This window comes from Equus przewalskii, chromosome 2, assembly GCF_037783145.1.
Source record: "Equus przewalskii isolate Varuska chromosome 2, EquPr2, whole genome shotgun sequence".
Taxonomy (NCBI): domain Eukaryota; kingdom Metazoa; phylum Chordata; class Mammalia; order Perissodactyla; family Equidae; genus Equus; species Equus przewalskii.
This window is the reverse complement of record NC_091832.1, coordinates 56275372-56295481: the sequence shown is the minus strand read 5'-3', so window position 1 is coordinate 56295481 and position 20110 is coordinate 56275372. Positions and strand designations below refer to the sequence as shown.

The window sequence follows — 20110 nt, the reverse complement described above, 5'->3', positions numbered from 1 at the left end:
CTTAGTGACTGTACCAGCTCAGCACGTGGCTGACCTTTCTGGGGCTTCTGCCAAGAGCCGTCACACAGCCTACCCCAGGCACTGGCCAGACTGTGTGCCTCTGTCCTGCTCAGGGGAGGAGGTCCGTGATGAGACAGATGGAGATTTGCTACGGGAGCGTTGTGGAGTTGGAAGAAAGGGCAGAGTTAGACCCAAATCAGACTCACAGAGGCTTAGAGAGGGAAGAGCTGTCAGAGATCATGCCATCCAAACTTCAGCGCAGCGCAGAAGTTACCTCTGGGCCACCTTCTGCTTGAATTCTCTGAGTGATACGGAACTCACTACCTCAAAATTTTAGCAGCCTGTTCCATTGCTCAGAGCTGTAATTATAAGAAAGCCTTCTTTTACATTCAGCCCAAATACAGTTTTCTGTAACTTCCTGGGTCTGTCTTCTGGGCACACACATAACAAAACACGTCTTACGTTCACCTACTGACCTTTCCATCCTGGAAAACAGCTCATCTGCTCCTCTGGGTGTTCTCCAGCCTACGTGCTTCAAGTCCTTCAGATAGTCCTCACAAGACTCGAGCTTCAGATCCTTCATCTCCCTAGATGCTTCCAGCAAGCTCTTCCCACTAGTTCAAGATGGCGCTCCCAGGACTGAGTCCAAGACCACAGAAGCGCCATGGCCTGATAGAATGAGCTGGCCTGTATCCTAGTCCCTACCCCAAGAGGGGGATTCTCCCAGGGTCAATGGGGCACCCTGTGCTTTTACCCATTTTCCACCGTGAGCAGAGCAGGAGAGGCTGCTGCCCTAGGCAGACCTGACTCAGGAGCCGATATCCCAGCCAACTCTGGCCACGTGGGCATCGTGTGTAGTCCTTGCCACAAAGAAGTGGGACAATGCTGGCAGAGCGGTGACATGCCAGCACTTATTGCACTTCCCACCAAGTGGTTCTAGATTTCACGTGGGAACGGCTCTTCACCTGCACGTTCACTCCCACTCTGCTCTGACAGAGCTCCTCTGAGAGAGAAGCACTAAGACGGCCAATGATGGGACCCAGTGTGAGGCTGGGTCCCCCTGTCCAACCACAGGCCTCTGATCACCCTGCTAGCCTCCTCAGTGCGCGGTGGGCTGCTACAAACGGGTTGCCTACAAGGCCAAAGGGTCCCCGGGAAGTCCTGGTGGGGTAAGTTGAGGAGAAAGCCCCACAGTTCTAGGGGGTGGCAGTGGGGGTGGGGGTGCTGGTTTGCCAAAGATGCCAGGAAAGGAGGGATGGGTAGTGACCGAGTGGCAGAGAACAGGATGAAACAGACTGTCCCAGTCCCCTTTTTCTCCCAAACATCTCTCAGGGGAAACATAGAAAGCCTCCCACAGGTGAAAAATTCACCCCAACAGCAAATTCCCACCAGGCTGCTGCTGCAGGCTTAGGAGTCTAACTCTTCAAGGCTTTTCAATCAGACTAGCCCAGTCACAGGGGCCAGAGGACACTGAGAGCCTGGGTCTCGCCAGCAGAAGGAAATGACACATACCTGCCGCGCTGAGAGGGAGCCTCTGGCTGGGTGAATCACACCCAGGAAGTGGAAAGGGGAGAACAGGTTGGCCAGGAGGGCAGGAAGGGGAGGGAGACGAGGCCCCGGGAGGCACAGGGTGCTGGCACTGCCACAGGCTTCACTTTTCAACCCTGCCTTCAGGTTATGACCTAGGTCAGCAGAACGATAGGAGGTTGGGGCCAGACCTGGAGTGGAACAGGCCTGCCAGGGTCAGTCAGCAATCTGTGTCCATAAAAGGAAGCTCCAAAGGGAGACCAGGGCCTCCGTGTCCCACTGCCCCGGCCCGGGCAGATTAGTAAACACCAAGTCGGCACACACTCAGCACCTCGTTTATGACCTTTTCATGACGCAGAGGTTGCATTTTCTTGGCACAACTGGGCAGTGCTGGCTGCAAAGGTGGATTGAGGATGAGAAACCTTCCTGAGGGAGGGTACTGGATCGTTGGGGTCATCAGTGACAGGAAGTGGGGGTGGGGAGGTGAGCAAGGTGACTCTGGGTACAGAGGCCCAAGGGACTGTACCTCACTGGAGACCTAGAAACACAGGGCAGCTGGGGCCTCAGCAGCACCCACCTCCCCGGGGAGACCATCTGGGCTCGCAGAGATAGAAGGGGCCCTCCAGCTCCCTTAGTGCAACCTCCTAGTGTGACAGAGTGGGGCCTGGCTCCCACGCACTCCTTACCCAGGGTCCCCCCAGGAAGTCAGAGGGAGAGTGGGCTGTGGCTTTCCTCACTCAGGGCTCTTTCCTTTAAAAAACCCAACCTCCCTGCCCTTCCCTCATCACCCCACTGGCTATTTGAATGACCAAAAAGTTTGATTTAGAGAATAATAGAGGGCCTTTTATTCTGGTCATCATCGCGAAGGAGAAGAAATCCTCAACCCTAGACCCAGAGGGCAAGAGAAATACAGTTTTAGCCCCTCATCCGCATCTCCACTAGTTAGAATACACCAGGTGCAATGTTCTGTAGACAAGTCTTTCAGATCCCCTTTTTTTTTCTAGTTCACAGCATATATAGCATCATTTGGGGGTAGTTCACAGCATTTTAGGGCATCGTGCCAGGGGAAATCCTGCCTCCTGCCATGCACCCGCACATCGACCCCACCAGGGTAGGGTTTGATCACACTGGACTCCTGCTACCTGGCCGGGCAGAAAGTCAGCTCCCAGCTCAGATCCGGCTCACACACTGAAGAGGGAGGGAGGGCCCTGGCCACAATGCTGCCCCATGCAATTAAACCCTCCTTAGGCTGTCCTCTGGCCTTTGTGACATCTTGCTTCTCCTTTCCTGACCGTTGGCTGAGTCAGGCCCCACTTGGAGCACCCACCGCGGTAGAACAACGTCTCTCTCCTCAGCCGCGTTTGCCAGAGTTGCAAATTTACAGTGACTCTTTAGACGCCTGATTCGAGTCTGCCTCCTCTTTGGATGCTACGCTTTGAGTGGCCAGGGCGGATGGAATCTCTTCACCCAGCGCTGTGCCCCAGAGTCTAGTTGACTCAGCGACATTTGCTGACTGAGAAAATGAAGGGGAGCTTCCGCCAGTGTAAGGAGAGATCGTGTGATTCACAGTCATTGTGAGGGATTGACCTAACGCAGACCGGGCCCGCCCCTCTCCGAGAGTGTACAAACGCTGGATAAAACATAACAATCACACCCAAGCTGGAAAGAGGAACTTCTCAGGTATCAGAAACTGAGGGTCTCACATCCAGAACCGTGAATGGGAGCTAAGGCTGTGGAGACCCCAGGGCCAGGGGCTGGGGTCACATCCATGCAGGGTGGTGTCATCCGGCTTCAGATTCTCGTGAGGCGGGGACTGAGCACAGAGAATGAACAGCTGTCCTCACAGTGCGATGGGCCCTGGAAACACGGTCCACCAGCCCATGGAGGTGAGGAGCTTGACCTCTGCCTGGGGCCCACTTAAAAAAAGAAAGAAATGAAATGAAAAACCAAAGCCTATGCCGTTCTCCTTAAGTGCAGTGGGAATTCTAATCCAAGTAATAAAATAAGACAAATCTCGAAATGCTGACAAGTGATTCAGGCAGAATAAAAAGCAAAATTCTGTAGGACATTTCCACAATCAGAAATACCTGGGAATTCCCCCTCCCCACAGACACAGACACACGACTCAAAATTACAAACCACACAGGCAAACAGCAGCCTTGAGGAAGGCTCAGCCGGTGCAAATTATAGACTAGAAAATCGAGAACTGAAGTTAATAGGATAATTCAGGACTTTACACAAAAGGCATATTTGAAATATTTAAATAGAGAAAAAAAGGTGTGAGAAGTCCACGATAATAATCTTAATGGCTAAATTTGGAGAGAGAATTTTGAAAAGAATGTAATGTTAAAATACTGGTCTGTAATAGCTTGGAAGATGGGAGGAAAAAGGTGAGTCAGTGCCAGCAAATCCTTCTGCTGTGGGCAGGACAATGACATGGACCAAGGGCAGACTTCCAACTCAAGTAACAGGTTAAAATGAGCAAAAGCCATTAAAATAACGGAACTGTAATATAAACTTCTGAACCAGGAGGGTGAAAACGGAGGAAATAAAAGAAACACAATCAATCCAAAGAAAGGCGATAAAGTGAGAGGAAGGCAAAAATAAAGCATGGCAAACAGGAAATAACGCAGTAGAAAGGTACCAGATATACTAGAAGTCTTAAAAAACAAAACAAGCTTTAAAAAAAAGACAATGATTTTTGCCTCAATTTTTTACAAATCCAGCTATATGTAGTTTATAAGAAACAAAACTAAAACATTAAGATATAGAAAAGCTGGAAATAAGGGAATGAAAAAATATAAACCAGATGATTACTAAACGAAAGAAAGTTGATATCAATATGTAAAATAAATAATCTAGGTTTGAAGAAAAAAATTAAGAATATGATAATGAGGAAGAGTGATCTTAAAAAGGAAAGATTTACCAAGATGATACAATAATAAGCACATCAAAACACAGAGAATTAAACATATAAAGCAAAAATTAACAGAAATACTAAAAGCACTTCCTCCTTCCCAAATTCCTGTGGCCTGAGCTCTCCAGAACTGTGCAGACGGCCCAGCATTCAGTTCCACTGAAGTGACAGGACTGAGGTGTGTCCGCAGTCTGTGCTGCCTGGGGGAATCCAAATGGCTCTGAGCAGTCCATATAGAGGAGGAGCGAAGAGAGAGGACAGTGAGAATGAATGAAAACCTGAACACCTACTACATTTAAGATACTGTGCTAAAGCTCTTACACTCCATCTCAGGAAACCTCACAGAAATCCAATGAGGTTGGGTTAGTAGCCCCAATTTGCAGAGAAGAAACTGAAATTCAAAGATATTATGTCACTTTTCAGAGGTCACAAGACTGGTGAGCAACAGAGCTTGAATTCACACCATCTGATGTAATCTCCATGAGGCCAGGGACCATGTACCTGTATTCCTAGCATGTAACACCAGGTGTAGCACAGATCAGGCACTTGATAAATACCTGCTGCTCTAGACGGAATGTTTGTGTCTCCCCAAAACTCATACATTAAATCCTAACCCCCAAGGCGATGATATTAGGAGCTGGGTCCTCTGGGAGGTGATTAGGTCATGAGGGTGGAGCCCTCATGAATGGGATTAGTGTCCTTATAAAAGAGATCCCAGAGAGCTCCCTTGCTCCTTCTACCATGTGAGGACACAGAGAGAAGACAGCTGTGCACCAGGAAGCAGGCTGTCACCAGACACAGAATATGCCAGTGATTTGATCTTAGACTTCCAGCTTCCAGAACTGTGAGAAATGAATGTTTGTTGGTTAGGCCATCTAGGCTGTGGTATTTTTCCTATAGCAGCTGAGCAGACAAAGACACCTGCTGGATAAATGAATGAATTCAGATAATACCCTGAGCCCATGCTTTTTCTATTGTGCCGGAGCACAGACTCTGCTATGTCTCTTAATCTTAGCTGTCTCTTCACCCCACCCATATCTCCCCTTCAACAAAGGCTTCTCTCTCCAGTCTGCCTGCCATTCCCCCTCCCTCATCCAGAGTTGGCAAAGGAGAGAGAAGAAAGCCAGGCTCTCACAACACCGCCAGGGTGTCTCCCAAACGCAGCCAATCTCTTTACAGGCTGGCGGTTGGGCATGATGCTCCCGATAGTTGTTGAGGGGGAGGGGGTAGGCACAGGGAGTGCAGTGCGCTGGAGATCTGGGAGGAAATGAGTTTTCCATTCTCCTCTGCTGTCATTTGTTGGCATCACTTCCTCATCCTACATGGCCATGAGCAGATGTCTAGAAGTGATGGGGGAACTAAGAGGTATTCAAACGCCAATTGAAATGGACCTGGAACGACTTGAGTGGTGAGAAAATTCTTGGGGACAGAAGTGTTATCAGACAGAGAGAATTTAGTCTGTAGCTATTTTTTTAATTTTTTAATTTTGAAATAATTATAGACTCACAGGAATTTGCAAAAATAACACCCAGAGTCCTGTGTAGCCTTGACCCACCTTCCCCTAAAGGCGAGATCTTTAGTACAACATCAAAAGCAGGGACTGGCATTGGTATACTACTTGATTCCAGGTCACCATGTTTTACATGGATTTGTGTGTGTGTGTGTGTGTGTGTGCACGCGCTTCTATGTAATCCTATCCCACATATCCGATTGTGTAACTACTTTCACAATCAAGATACAGAACTGTTCCATCACCATGAAGAAATTCCCTTGTGTTACCCCTTCATAGTCACACTTGCCCTCCATCTGCAACTACTAATTTGTTCTCCATCTCTATAGTTTTGCCTTTTTAAGAGTGTTCCATTACTGGAATCATACAGTACCAAACCTTTTGAGAGTGACTTTTTTTCACCATGCATAATGCCCTTAAGATCCACCCAGGTTACTGCATGTATCAATCGTCCATTCCTTTGTGCTGCTGAGTACTATTTGATTGTATGGACATACCAGTCCTCCATTGAAGGACATCTGGGTGGTTTCTAGTTTTTTGTTATTGACTGTAGCTCTTTAACAAGAGGGCTAGTCTTGCTTCAGGCCGCAGAGCCCTCAGAATTCCCAGTGAGCAGCCAGGATCTCTTCCATTCTCAGTTACTATGCGTGCACAGAATGAGGAAAGGACTGCACTCTATGAATTGACTTTTCAGCTGCTGTTCATTCCTGTTGACCCTATAAGTTTTAAGTGGAACATCACCTTTTCTGAGAAGTCTTTGTGTTGATAACCACCAATCTGGCTCCCACAGCTCCCCCAAGTCCCACGTGTGTCCTTTGCCTCTGTGCCTCCAGCTCTGGCGCAAGATCGAGGATGCTCAACCAGCATTTGCTGAGTCAGTAGATTGACATCAATGCTGTCCTCACAGTCGTGAGGACATCCCCACCTGTGATTACAACACATTCTTGAAGCAACATCGTAAAGAAGGATGGCCATCATCCAGTGGGCCGTGTTTTGTTACGTGAACAATGTCGCAACTGTAATAAAGACGAGACTACCAGTAGGGCCTTCAGGTGGCTCCAAGGTTTTTCTATTATAGATAATACTGTAATGAACATCTTAACATATCAGTACATTTCCACATATCTGATTGTTTCATTAGGAGAGAGTCCTAGAAGTAGAAAGACTGAGTCAGAAGGCATAAATTCTTTTATATCTCTGAGTACGTTGCCTAGTTGCTTTCCAGAAAGGCAGTTGTATTAGTTTCCTACTGTTGCTGTAACAAATTACCACAAACTTAGAGCAACACAAATTTATCCTCCAATTCAGAAGGTCGGAAGTCCCCAAGTTAAGGTGCCAGCAGGGCCGTGCTCCTTCTGGAGGTTCTAGGGGAGAGTCCTTTTCCTCGACTTTTCTGGCTCTAGAAGCTGCCTGCATTCATTGGCTCAATGTCCCTTCCTCCATCTTTAAAGCCAGCAAACTAGCACCGTCTACTCTCTCTTTCTCTGACTTTTGCTTCTATTGTCATGTCACCTTGTCTGACTCTGACTCTCCTATCTCCCTCTTATAAGGACCTTTGAGATAACATTAGGTTCACCCAGATAATCCAGGATAATCTCCCCATCTCAAAATCCTTATCTTAATCACATCTGCAAAGTCTCTTTTGCCATGAAAGTTAACATATTCACAGGTTTACAGACTAAAACATAGACATCTTGGGAGGCCATTATTATGCACCCACCAGCGGAGTATTAAAGCGTTAAGACTCCTTTTGAACAAGGGAAAAGTATAGTCTGGAGAGTTAAGAGGCAGAATCAAAAATAGCCATTTACTCTACGAACACCATTCACTCAAGACTGAGGGGCAAGGTGGTTTTTCAATGTCAGACACACACAGTAAAGTAAAAATGTTATTCTTGAAAATCAGGGCTGATTCTGGGGGATGATAGTCACTAATACTGAAGTCTGCAAGCCCAGGAAAGAAAGACCAACCAATAAACACATGAATTGGCCTGTTAAATCCTACAGGCAGGGCAACACGACCAGGAAGTCCAGCTCAGTTATCTCTTTCATATAATAATTGTTGTCAAACAGCCCAGGAGTATGTAAACGATTTATTGACGTATAATTCATGACCTTGCTGCCTGTTCTTTCTGCAAAGTTTTATTTAGTTCTCAGCTATTATGTAATTATACATTGCCAATTCCCAAGCATTTTAGATGTCGCCATTTCCTTCCATTTCTCAAGTTCCTCCCAACAGACACACAGACCGGCTAGCCACAGATCAGAAACTGCTACATAATCAAAGCTTGCAAATTTATTGCAGAGGATCTCAATTGCTTTGTCTGCCTGCAATACCTCCTCCCCCTTCTTCAGAGAATTTCACTTGCTGTCTTTGCAGGGAACTCTTCCTCCTCCCCTAGCAACCGGGTGTTTCCGGTGGAAGCTGCCCATCGTGGTAGACCATCTCATCTACCTCCTCCCCTTGGTCTGGACCACAAGATGGGATGTATTACCCAAGCTCTGGTGAACATGGTGCTCCACCCTCCCGGCCAGGGGGAGTGGTCCAGAAATGGACACACAATCTTAGGCAAACCAATCAGAGCTCTTCTTTGGCATTTTGTAAACTTTAGCTTAGGGAAAGAAGCTTTCTCTGGTGGCTGAGAAGGCTATGGATGAGAGCTTGGGCACAATTACTAGCTATGCCCTCTGCCTTTTGCAGAAGTTGTTCTGAAAGAATGAAGCCAACATCCAGCAACAGCCAGAGGAGCAGACCCAGAGACACTTGGCTGCGTCTGTGTCCCCAGCTCCAGTTGTCTCTGAGTTTAGCTGCTTCCTGAATCTTCCCTTAGTTTGGCTGTGTGAGCCAGCGAATCCTTGTTGGGGTTTCTGTCATCTACAGCTACAAGCGTGCTGACCATGACAAAATCGGTTGGGCGGTACCTCCCTTTTCTCACTCCTTCCTCAGTTGTAGGCCCTTTTCTGCTGATGCTGTATTCCTTCTGCTCTTGGGGAACATCTTCCAAGGCCACCCTTGGTCAGGTCTAAGTGATTGATAAGGTTTGAGGAGTTAGAACTCCCAGGCTATTCATCCTTAGGCAGCTGAACAGTGGGAAATCACATCCCCAAGGCAGCATCCCATTAGAACAACCCTACTACCAAAGTGCCTCATTTTTCCAGTGCTGGTCTTGGTCTGATCTGCCATTACAGGGAAGATATGGGGATGTGCTGTGGTGACCAAAGTATGAGTGTATCCGTGTGTGTGTATGTGAGAGAGAGAGAGCACGTGGGAGTGAATGCATTAGAAGCTCAGGTTACTGGGGCTGGCCCTGTGGCCGAGTGGTTAAGTTCGTGTGCTCTGCTTCGGCGGCCCAGGGTTTCACCGGTTCAGATCCTGGGCGCGGACATGTAACTGCTCATCAGGCCATGATGAGGCAGCATCCCACATGCCACAACTAGAAGGACCCACAACTAAAAATACATAACTATGTACCGGGGAGCTTTGGGGAGAAAAAGGAAAAAAAAAAAAGAAGCTCAGGTTACTTATATTCACAGGTCAACATGTACAATTAGGCCAAACTGGGCCCTTCCAATCCCATGAAAAGAAAGGAGAAGGAGGGAGAAAAATTCTACAGTAGTTTGGCAAGCAACAGGCGCTGCATCCAAGATGTCCTGGCAAACAACAGCACTTTCTTGGACAGCACATGCCATGCCGTGTCCCAAAACTAAGGGTGACATCTTGGCTTGACATGGTGTTTCTCCATCGTCTTTCTCTTGGGCATCTGATAGAACACAGCCTCCAACATTAACAGCCCTATGGATGTGTAGCTCATGGCAAATTTGTGCTATAGACCTTCTGAGCCTCTTTCGTGGTGGGTTCTATGTAAATATTTTTGGAATTAAATCCCCTGTAATCCTGAGACTAGATCAGCAGTCGACGAGCATGCAGTTCTCCACTTTTCCATCTCCTTGAGGTGCCTGTGGCTTCAGCTGGCTTAGTGGAAGGGGACCCCATGCCTCTGATTCATTGCTTTTTTGTTGTTCTTGTTACAGAAAATCCTTGGAATTTCACTATCCCCTTGAGTTCAGAACAACATGCATCCAAATAAATTAAAACTCCCATCTCAGTTGACTCTTACAGCCCAAACAGGTTCTCAAGTGTGGGCTGGTTCAGACGACTTGTCCCTGTGCACATGAAGTATATCATATTCTTGCTCTGACAAGCATTTAGAAGAGGAGAGGTGGTTGGAAAGCTTTTCCTGTCTTTTGTTTTCATTGTTCACGGGAACACATTTTGACCTCGACTTGGCCTTCTGTGTATCACGCCTATGCTGGAGACTACAAATTCTATAGATGAGTAGGTAGATGAGAAAAGCACTTTGGCAGTTTGTCAAGATAAGTGTACAGTACCTTTTTTAAAAATGGGGGGAGTGGGGAGACACCACCCGTATTAATTAGTGAGCACTTTGGAAGCTGGGAAGGGTCGGGGATCTCTGCGCTCAGAAGAGCAGAAGGGAGCTTGGTTGGCTGGGGAGAGAGGCCGCCTAACCACTGGGGCCCCTGAGTGTGCCCCCTGAGTCACCCACGACGGGAACAGCAGAGCGTTGCTGTCAGTTCCCTGCCCAGGGGAAGTGGAGCCCATACAGCAGATTGAGTCATATTTATTGAAGAGACCATGGGAACAAAAGCTGTAGACAGGAGCCTGTGCGGGGGATGGCATTCACACAGCTCGTACCACCCTGTTCACAGTGTTTCTCTTTCCTCAAGTGGATGGGCTGCGTAGGATGTGGGTTAAGAAAATCAAACACAGGTTCTATTTTCACATTATCCTTCCGAAGGTGGTTTTAACCCTATAGAACCAGGTGTGTTTGGAGAGATTTGCTTACAACTGACATTTTATTTTTAATAGTCCCCATAGAGTAAGTCTATGTTTTATGCAGAAGAGAATGCTTTTGAAATTACCCTGGAAATTATAAAATGCTGATAATTTAAAGTTAAATTTGAAACTGAGAAGACTAATTGGTGGCATGATTACATTCTTATTGTGAAATGTCTTTTTGGAAACTCAGTTCTGGCCTCAGATGGAATCCCCCTGGGACAAGCGGGAGAAGAAAGTCAACAGATTTGGGGGCTAGGCAAGTTCAGTCTCCACAGTGCTGCAGGGCCTTAGGCAAGTCATTTTCCTGTTTTCTTATTTTTGTGTTTTTATTTGGAAAGTAAAAGAAGCAATGGAGAAAATAACAATCACCCACATTTCTGCAATCCCAAGTTAACTACTGTTAACGGGCTATTTTCTCGTTTGTTAATAAAGGGGTGGGACCGGGCTGGGCGATTGCCAAGGTCACTTCCAGCCTAACATTCTCTGATTCTATGACTAATTATTCCATGGGTCCAGTCATAACAGAGATCAAATCTGTCTCCGCACTGTTGCCAAACTAAATATCTCTAATTTTAAAAAGTTAGCGGTAATGTGGTTAACCATTGACACTTGTGCCATATCCAACCTCTTGCAACTTTATCATGAAGTAGTAGTTCCCACCTTTTTAACAGAAGGCTCTCTTCATCTTTCCCTTCATCTTTTCTCTTCATCTTTTCATGGGATTGGAGGATGGGTAGGTCTCACTGAAGAGAATTCAAGTGTCTCTGGCATCTTTGTTCATCCTTGGCCAGACCTCCAATCTTCAAGATTTCAATAACATTCAAATTCTATTTGTTGGTCACACTTTTATTTAACTTGCTGTAAATTACTGATGTTACACACTTTAATATCTTTTGCTTCAAATACCCTCCATTTGCAAATTCAACTGTTTTTCAGGCCACTACTAAACACACAACCGTCATGGAAGTATTCATGACATAAACTTCAAACACCTACATTAGTAATTGCATCTCTCGTACCTCTATCATGCCTGGGGCATGTTCTGACTCATTTGTTTTCCTTATTGAAAGGACAGAGCTATATACATTCCCAAGCCAGAACTAGAAGCCTCTAGAACATTCCTGGGCTGAGTTTTGACTAGGTGATAACCAGTCATCTTGGTCATGGGGCCCCAGCGATTAGAGAGTGGAAGTATCACTGTAATCTATTCTTATAGCCACAAGACAAATACTGTCTGTGAAGGATTCTGTTCTATCCATTGAGGCCTTTAGAGGGAGGTGACTGCCATCTCTCAGTTTGCTATAATTTTAGGATTTAAGGGGGCTTTAGATATTTTAGAATCCAATTCCTTCCTTTTTACGGGGGGGGGGGGGCGGGGGCCGGAAATAGAACCAGGTTTTCCAAGATAATTTTTATCTCTAAAATTTGTAAAACACTTTGAAATGTGTAAAGGATACTGGCACCTATTATCTCTTTTGAGCTTTACAGCAACTCTGTGCATTAGACAAGTCAGGTGTTCTTAGCTCCATGTTACAGGTGAACAAAAGGAACCTCAGGGCTGTCGAGGGCAGAAGTACCATGCCGTAGACTTAGAGCTGCCCCTCCGCCCCTCAGCCCAGCGTTCTTGTGATTGCTTGGCATTGCCTCTTGGGAATCCAACCAGAAAATTGGTTTTGCTTGAGGAAGAGCAGCTTCCAAAGGAAGAATAAAGAGCTAGAGATGGCAGGAGAGGAAGGGAATAGAGTTTGCCAACTGCATGCTATGTATTTTGCTGGGTTCTTTCTATTCGTTACTTCACATAATTGTCATAATAGCCCAGGAAGGCAAATATTCCAATCCCCTTAGAAAACAAAGACTTAAAGAAATTAAAGAAACTTGACCTAAATCACATAGCCAACAAAAAAAGAAAGGCTCTGGAACTGGAATATATGTCTTCAGACTCCAGACTCTCGCCTTCTCTACTCCTTCATGCTACATGACACCTGGAATTCCAAGTCACAGGATCCAGTCTCTGATAAGAACACCAATAGAGAGAAGGAGGTGGGCCTCAGACCACTTGTGTGGCATCTTGCCCAGTGGTCTGAGGCTGGGATGTAAGGGACAGGGGTGGGGGAGGGACATGGCTGATCTGAGGGGCTGGGGGCTGTCCAGCAGCATGGAGGAGCGTCTGAAAAGCAGAGGGATCAGGGACTGGAAGAACCACAGGGCTGCAAGGGGGGACGGGGCAAACAGGGCAGGGCCAGCACTTGAAGAACAACCTCCAAATGGAAGAGACCGTGGGGAATGTGGCGGTTGAGGGGACAGGGACTTGCTGCAGGGCAAGGATGCGTGGGAGCAGGGAGGATTCTGCAAGCTGCCCCGCCTGCATCACAGGCATCCTGAGAACAAGTGCAAGCAGAGAGATCCGGCCCTTCAAGAACCACCTACCCAGCCACCCCCACAAAGACATTACCCAATGCCAAGTAAAAGCCAAGCAGCAACCAATTTGAGCCCCCGGATGATGAGCCAATATCTCTGGAGCATAATGCTGGCCACCTCTGACAGTTACCTTCCTCTTAGCTGCAGAGAGAAACCAGGGAACTGTTTGTATTGTCTGCAGTGCTCCATGGACAGTGCTGGGAGGTGCGATCACACTTCCCTCACTGGTTGCTAAGCAACAGCATTAAGACGATGCGCAAGCCTGATGCTCTAGGAGGTGTGTGTGTTGGAGCATGTGCGTGCTGGGGAGGAGCCACAGAGTGGAGTGGAAAGAAAAGTAGCTCTGTTGACTTTGCTTTGACCGAGGGATCTTGGCAGGTGAAGTTTAGGAGAGCCTTGTCTTGCAGGGGGAACGTGCAGGAGACTGCAATACTCCTGAATTGCGGGGAACAAATGAAGAAACATTTGCACATTCACAGCATAGGAAGATGATCAAGTTCTGCTTAAAACTGTTCCCCAAGAACAGTATCTCAGAGTAGACACGTTTCAGGCAACCAGGTTAATTAGTTTTCAACTTCTGGGACATTTCAGTTTTTGTTTTTTTCCATTTGCTACTCAGTTCTTATTTTATCTAGAGGTAATTTTATTTATCTGGAAATCATTTTATCTGAATTGGAAGGCAAAGCATCTTTGGTTTGTGAAACTTGAGGCCTTTCCAGGTCCATGTTGCTAGGGTGAGATGCTGTTGAGCCAAGCAGAATGGGCTGGTTCATGAGGAAGGGAATGCTCCATCTCTGTGGGTGTCTAAATAGACCAGACAACCACTCGGCACGAGAGCTTCGTGGAAGAGTGGCCTTGAAAGAGAAGTGGGGGAGGCAGGGCAAGAGGCAGCAGGGACAAAGGCATGAGAGATGAAAAGCAGGGTGTGTTCTGAGAAGAGTAGGTAAAACCAGCATATCTAGATGAAAGTGGAATGCCTGGGGCTGAATTGTGCCCCCCGCAATTCATTTGTTGAAGTCCTAACCCCCAGTACCTGAGAATGGGACTGTGTTTGGAGACACAGCTTAAATGAGGTTCTCGTTATTAGCACTGTCGAGTCCATTCCGACTCCTAGAGCCTGTGTACAGCAGGACGGAACCTGCCTGGTCTTTTTGCGCTATCCTCTCACCTTCTGGCGCTACATCAGCCAGTGCTTTGCTGCAATTCATAGGGTTTTTACCTTTAATGAGGTAATTAAGGTAAAATAAGGTCACTAGAGTGGGCCTTGATCCAATATGACTGGTGTCTCTATAAGAAGAGGAGATTAGGACAAGGACATGAACAGAGGGAAGGCCATGTGAGGACACTGGGATAAGATGACCATCTACAAGCCAGGGAAAGAAGTCTCAGAAGAAACCAACCCTGTGGACACCTTGATCTTGGACTTTCAGCCTCCAGAACCGTGAGAAAATAAATGTCTGTTTTTAAGGCACCAATCAGTAGTATTTGTTATGGCAGTGTGAACTGACTAATACAAGAATGATGAGAAGCAAGGCTGGGAGAGGAGACCAGAGACAAACTGCAGAGGAATCCTGGGACCAGGACAGCTGGGCCGAGGAACTCAAACTTAGAGGGATTTGTAGATGGGTTTTACTTACTAAGTTTAATTAGCAGAATATTTCTAAACAAAAGGTCCATTTGGAGAAGGGAAAGACAGGAGTCTGCAGTGATGAAGAGGCTGGGAACCACCAGCTCAGAGGTCTTATTTCTCGTAAACTGTTATGTCTACTGCTGGCTGTGACATTTTAAGATGGTGACAAATCATTTGTGCAAAAGTGGAGAACCAGAAAGGCAGAGCATCTCACTCAAGGAGGAAGGGAAACAGCTCTTTATGTTAAGCCTGGAACAGAGAATAACAGGGTGGGTGGTCTCTATCTTTGAGGGCCATCATATTGAAAAACACTCATTCTTCCCGGCTGTTGCAGAGGGCAGTTCTAGCACCAGTGGGTGAGTTTCAGAGAGAGTTCAGCTCAGTGAAAGGAAGAACCATCTAGCAACAAGAGATTTCCAACAATGATGAGTTCTCTGGATGAGATATTTTCCACAGGTGCTCAAAAAAAAGAAGACCTTTCTCCATGAGAAGGAGTTTGGACTAGATGACTTCAACAGTCTACCCACACCTTCCCCAAATAATTCTTTGTTCACTGGGGGCATTTCTGGTCCTTTGGGATGCTCCACTTTTCTGTGGTTAAAGAAGACTCTCCATCACTTTCCTCATCACTCACAGTAGCATGGTGAGCAGAAAGCAAGTAGTTCTATGAGAATAGAGTGAAAATAACAATCCACGAACCTGTTTCTTCAACTCTTTCTTCCTCATCTGCAATTGGGCAAACTACCTATAATATATACCAAGGTCTTGAGTGACCAGACTTGTAGCTGAATCAAGTTCTCCTCAACTTTGGAATGGCAGTGAATAGATTTATAAGAAGGTATGTGAAGAACTTATCATGTGCCAGACATTGCGTAAGTCACAGACAGGGCTGAGAGTGGATTTAAGAACAGCAAAGACTGTCTTATAGGGCTCACTGAGAGTCCCAAGGAGGAGGCTGCCCATTGTCACCCAAAGCCGTGTGCTGGGAGACCAGAAAGAACAGGGCCACTCATTCTGACCACAGGCCAGAGGAGTTCAGGAAGGCCCCGCAGAGGTGGCGCAATTGAAAGCTGAGGAGGATTTCAAAGGGTGACTAAGAAGAGCAAGAAAGCAAGAGGGAAGGAGGAGGATTTGGGTAAAGAAACAGCTCTTGCGGCAAAGGTGTGGGAAGTGAATACCACTCTGGGGACCGAGGAGTTTGGACACCTTTGGTATGGAGTGTCAGGCGGGCTCGATCACTTTGTAGCCAGTGGCATGAGCCTCTCTGGCTTCTCAAAGTTCCCCACCCAGAGCCTTCACTGTGGCCTCCAGGGTCAGGAGCTCCTGGTCTCCCCCACAGCAGCTGGATATACATTTTTACTTGACTCACCTTCCCATATGTGTCGGTTGTCATAGGTTTTGTTTGCGTTTTGTGCCTGAATCAACTATATGTAATAGAATGTGTCTACCTCTCGTCAACTTGTTTGATCAGAAAGTCAGTGTAGTGGTTTCTGAGTCTCATCATCAGACATCAGGTCCGCAGTCTGGGAAAGCAACCGCTTCCTTCCATGAGCAGCAGAAACCCGTGCCCTGGCTCAGTTTGCCTGAATGGGGAATGGGTGTCTGTTCCCAGAGACACTGTTCTCCAAGCCACCAAAACTCTGTCCTCCAGCGGTGGGCAGCTCCCCTCCTTCACCGTGCTGCTCACGGCTCGAGGCTTACCCACACGTCAGCATGGGCAGTCCTGCCCCAAGGACATAGCATCTTGGCCTAAAAATGTGTAAAAGATGATGAGGTTTCTAATTCCCTTAGGCAATGGTAACAGAATTCCTCCAGGAAGAAAACTGTATTTTTTTAGAAATATGCCTGCTGTAGTCCGAATCGTTGTGTCCCCACCAAATTCATATGTTGAAAATCATAACCCCCAAGGTGATGGTATTAGGAGGCAGGGCCTTTGGGAGGTGATTAGGTCATGGGGGTGGAGCCCTCATGAATGGCATTAGTGCCCTTATAAAAGAGACCTCACAGAGCTCCCTCCCACCTCCCACCACGTGTGGACACAGGGAGAAGATAGTCGTCTGTGAACTAGGAAGCAGGCTCTCACCAAACACCGAATCTGCCCCTGCCTTGATCTTGGATTTCCCAGCCTCCAGAACTGTGAGGAAGAAAAGTCTGTTGTTTATAAGCCACCCTGTCTGTGCTATTTTGTTATAGCAGCCCAAACTGGCTAAGATAACACTCCACTAAATCACTGCAGTTAGAAGGTGAGGCTGCTGGAGCCTGGGCAGGTATAATGTGTTCATTGCTCTGGAAGAGGAGGTGGGAAGGCAAGGCAAGGCAAGGCAGGAGGAGGGGCAGGAGACGGAGAAAGAGCAGAATGCAACGGGCTCTGACCCGCTCCATAACTCTTCCTCCTCCCCCAGTTCTTCAGTAAAGCCCACAAAATCACACATGGTCTGTGTGGTTGGACTTCTTGGAGTAACTGGTGAAGGGGCTGAGTTCTGTGCCTTGGGGGGAATGTAAACAAAAAGATGTGAGAGCACAGAGGTGGTGAGAAGCACCAGGAAGTGAGTCTAGAACTGGCAGAGGTCCTAGGGCAGGACGTTGGCTGCCATCAACTGTGGAGCTGGTGTTTCTGCCAAGTGTAATCAGACAGACAGGGGCTGGGGCCCCAGGTCACCTTTCAGTTACAGGTATTTCTGTCTCCTAATAGTGTATGCCATTGATAAGAATAATTGCTAAATGTATCGAGTACTTATTACTTGCAATGCACCAATGCTGAGTGCTTTCTGTATGTAAATATATTACCTCTTTTTAATCTTCGCAATATCTCTTTAAGGAAAGCACTGCTATTATCACCATTTGGCGTGTAGAAAAGCTGAGGTTAAGAATGTGCTAGAAGCCACATGACTGGGAAGTAAGGAGCCACACCTTGAGTTTGAGTGCTTGCTCCTGACCATTATGAACACTGTTCGCTGAGAGACTGAATTGTTTGTGTGCAAGCCAATGCTCCTCTGCCTCATCTGGGAGACTCGATTGCTCCATACTTAAGGGACGGGTAATATCAGGCCCAAGTCTATGCTGGGAGGGGAGGAGGAGGGGAGGGGAGGGTGTTTGGGTTGCGGGGGGGATGGCACACAGAGAAGTGAGCTGATGTGCTTGCCATTTTCCTGAAAAGCAAAGGATGGGGTCAAGAACTGAGTCTAAGGGTCCTTTCTTCACATTTAGGGCATTTTCCTTTAGTCACAGCACTCAAAGAAGGAACCCAAAAAAACGGGAAAAAGGCCAGAAGGCATGCGACAAGGTTAACCAACAAGGTAGAGGTTGGAGAGGCAGTTACAAGAGCCCCTCCGTGGAGAAGATAAGCTACGACCTGTTCAAGGCGCACTCTGCGAGCTGTGGCTCTCCTCCAGGGTGGCCCTGTCAAAGGGCAGTGGCTCCCAGGGACGGATCTGGGTCACCTGGGGCTTCTGTGATTCACGTGAGCTCCTCAGGTCAGGGGGCCCCTCAGCCTGGGGAGCCTCAGCAGCTTCACTTGAGAAGAATGAGGTAAAACAGCGAGAACTACAAGACAGTCTTGGGGGAGAGGAACGCTGTCTGGAAGGTTTTTGAGCGTTGAAGAGGGCAGAGAGGGGGCCTGGCTGCACGTCCACTGAGAGACCTGGAAGGAGCAGATCTGAAGAAGTACAGGAAGGAGCCAAAAAAGAAAAAAAAAAGGAAGGATCAATCACAAAATGAAATTCCTGAGGCTGACTTGGATGCCAAAGGCAGCACATTTTTTGCCTAAGGAAAACATGCTTAATACAGCTCTGGGGGTGGTAGTTCCCTGAGTGATACAGATTAGTAATCAAATTATTTTCAAGGCTGATGAGCCCGTTGACAGCTCTGGCACCCAGCCATCCCAACCCATGGATGGGGTTCAGCAAACGCCTTCTCTGCTCCATCTCCTCGGACTTTGGGGACACACGTCAAGAACGAGGGGCCGGTGAGGGCCAAAGTAAACAGGTCTTGGTTTGTTTTGGTTTGTTTTTCAGACCTTCCCTGTGATGCAGCAGACTGAACTGATTGAACTCCTCCTCCACAGTACCCCCTGAGCAGGGGCACAGCCGCCAGAACTGTGACCTCCAAGATTTATAGCTTAATTGGGAAAGACGATGTTGTGGACTGAATGTTTGTGTCCCTGCAAATCCATACGTGGAAGCCCTAACTCCTAATGAGACTGTATCTAGACATAGGGCCTTTATGGAAGGAGCAAAGGTTAGATGAGGTCGTAAGGGTGGGCCCTGACCCCGTAGAGTTACTGTCTTTATAAGAAAAGGAAGAATGACCAGAGCTCGCTCGCTCTCTCCTCGCACACACAGCAAGAGGGCGGCCATCAACAAGCCAGGAAGAGGGCCCCCACCAGAGGCTGACCACACAGACCCCCTGATCTCACACCTTCAGCCTCCAGAGCAGTGAGGAACGCCCGCTGTTTCAGCCACCCAGTCTGTGGTGTTTCGTTATGGCAGCTGAGCCGACTGAGACAGAGGCCACACACATAATCAACGATAAAATAAGGCAGAAGGAAAGTCCTATCAGAGTCAGAAAGAGGGTGGTGGGAGCAGAGAGGATGGTGAAGTGAAGCCAGACTTGGGGTGCTGGAGGGAAGGGCATTGTGGGGGTGCTCTTGGGGTTCGGGCCTGAGGGGCCGGAGAGGCGGGAATTTAGGAAGCCTGGGTGAGGCAGTCCCCATTGAGAGAACACCATGTCCACCATGCCCACCATGCCCGCAGGGGGCCTGGGGCAGATGAAAGGTAGGGCCGATGGAGGAGGCCATTGAGATGCGGAGGGTGTTTCCACCAGCGTGGGCATCCAAACCATTTCTGGATTATTAAGAACAAAGCAAAGAAAACCAAAGAAGGAAGAAACGGCTGCCTGGGTCTGACTGCAGACAGAGGGCCCTCATTCACACCCCTAAGTAACAGAATTGGCTTTACTCCAGTGGTTCACAAAGTGTGGTCTCTGGGCCAGCAGCACTAACATCACTTGTAAAAGTGGTAGAAATGCAAATTCTCAGGCCCCACCCCAGACTTGGTATGCCAGAAACTTTGCAGCTAGAGCTGGTAATTGAAGTTTTTCAAAGCCCTCCAGGTGATTCTGACAGCACTGACACTCAAGAAGCACTACTGTGTGCTACTTTAGAGGGTCTAGGTTGATTCCAGAATGTTCTTCAAAGTGTGTTCATCCTCGGATAAGGAAGTCCTCTTCCCACACATCTCTTCTAGCAGCTGAT

The 20110-nt window shown here is 47.5% G+C and overlaps 1 protein-coding gene across 18 annotated transcripts in view; it reads right to left on the bottom strand.

The window, feature by feature from the left end:
• Positions 1-20110, bottom strand: part of PTK2B (protein tyrosine kinase 2 beta) — a 123402-nt gene that overhangs the window by 88465 nt on the left and 14827 nt on the right. The window contains exon 1 of one of the 18 annotated variants that reach the window (XM_070611322.1): positions 477-787. The exons of the other annotated variants lie outside the window; for them this stretch is intronic. The gene's annotated coding sequence lies outside the window, so the exon portion shown is untranslated. Of the gene's footprint in view, positions 1-476; positions 788-20110 lie in introns of those variants that run through there. 18 annotated transcript variants of the gene reach the window in all.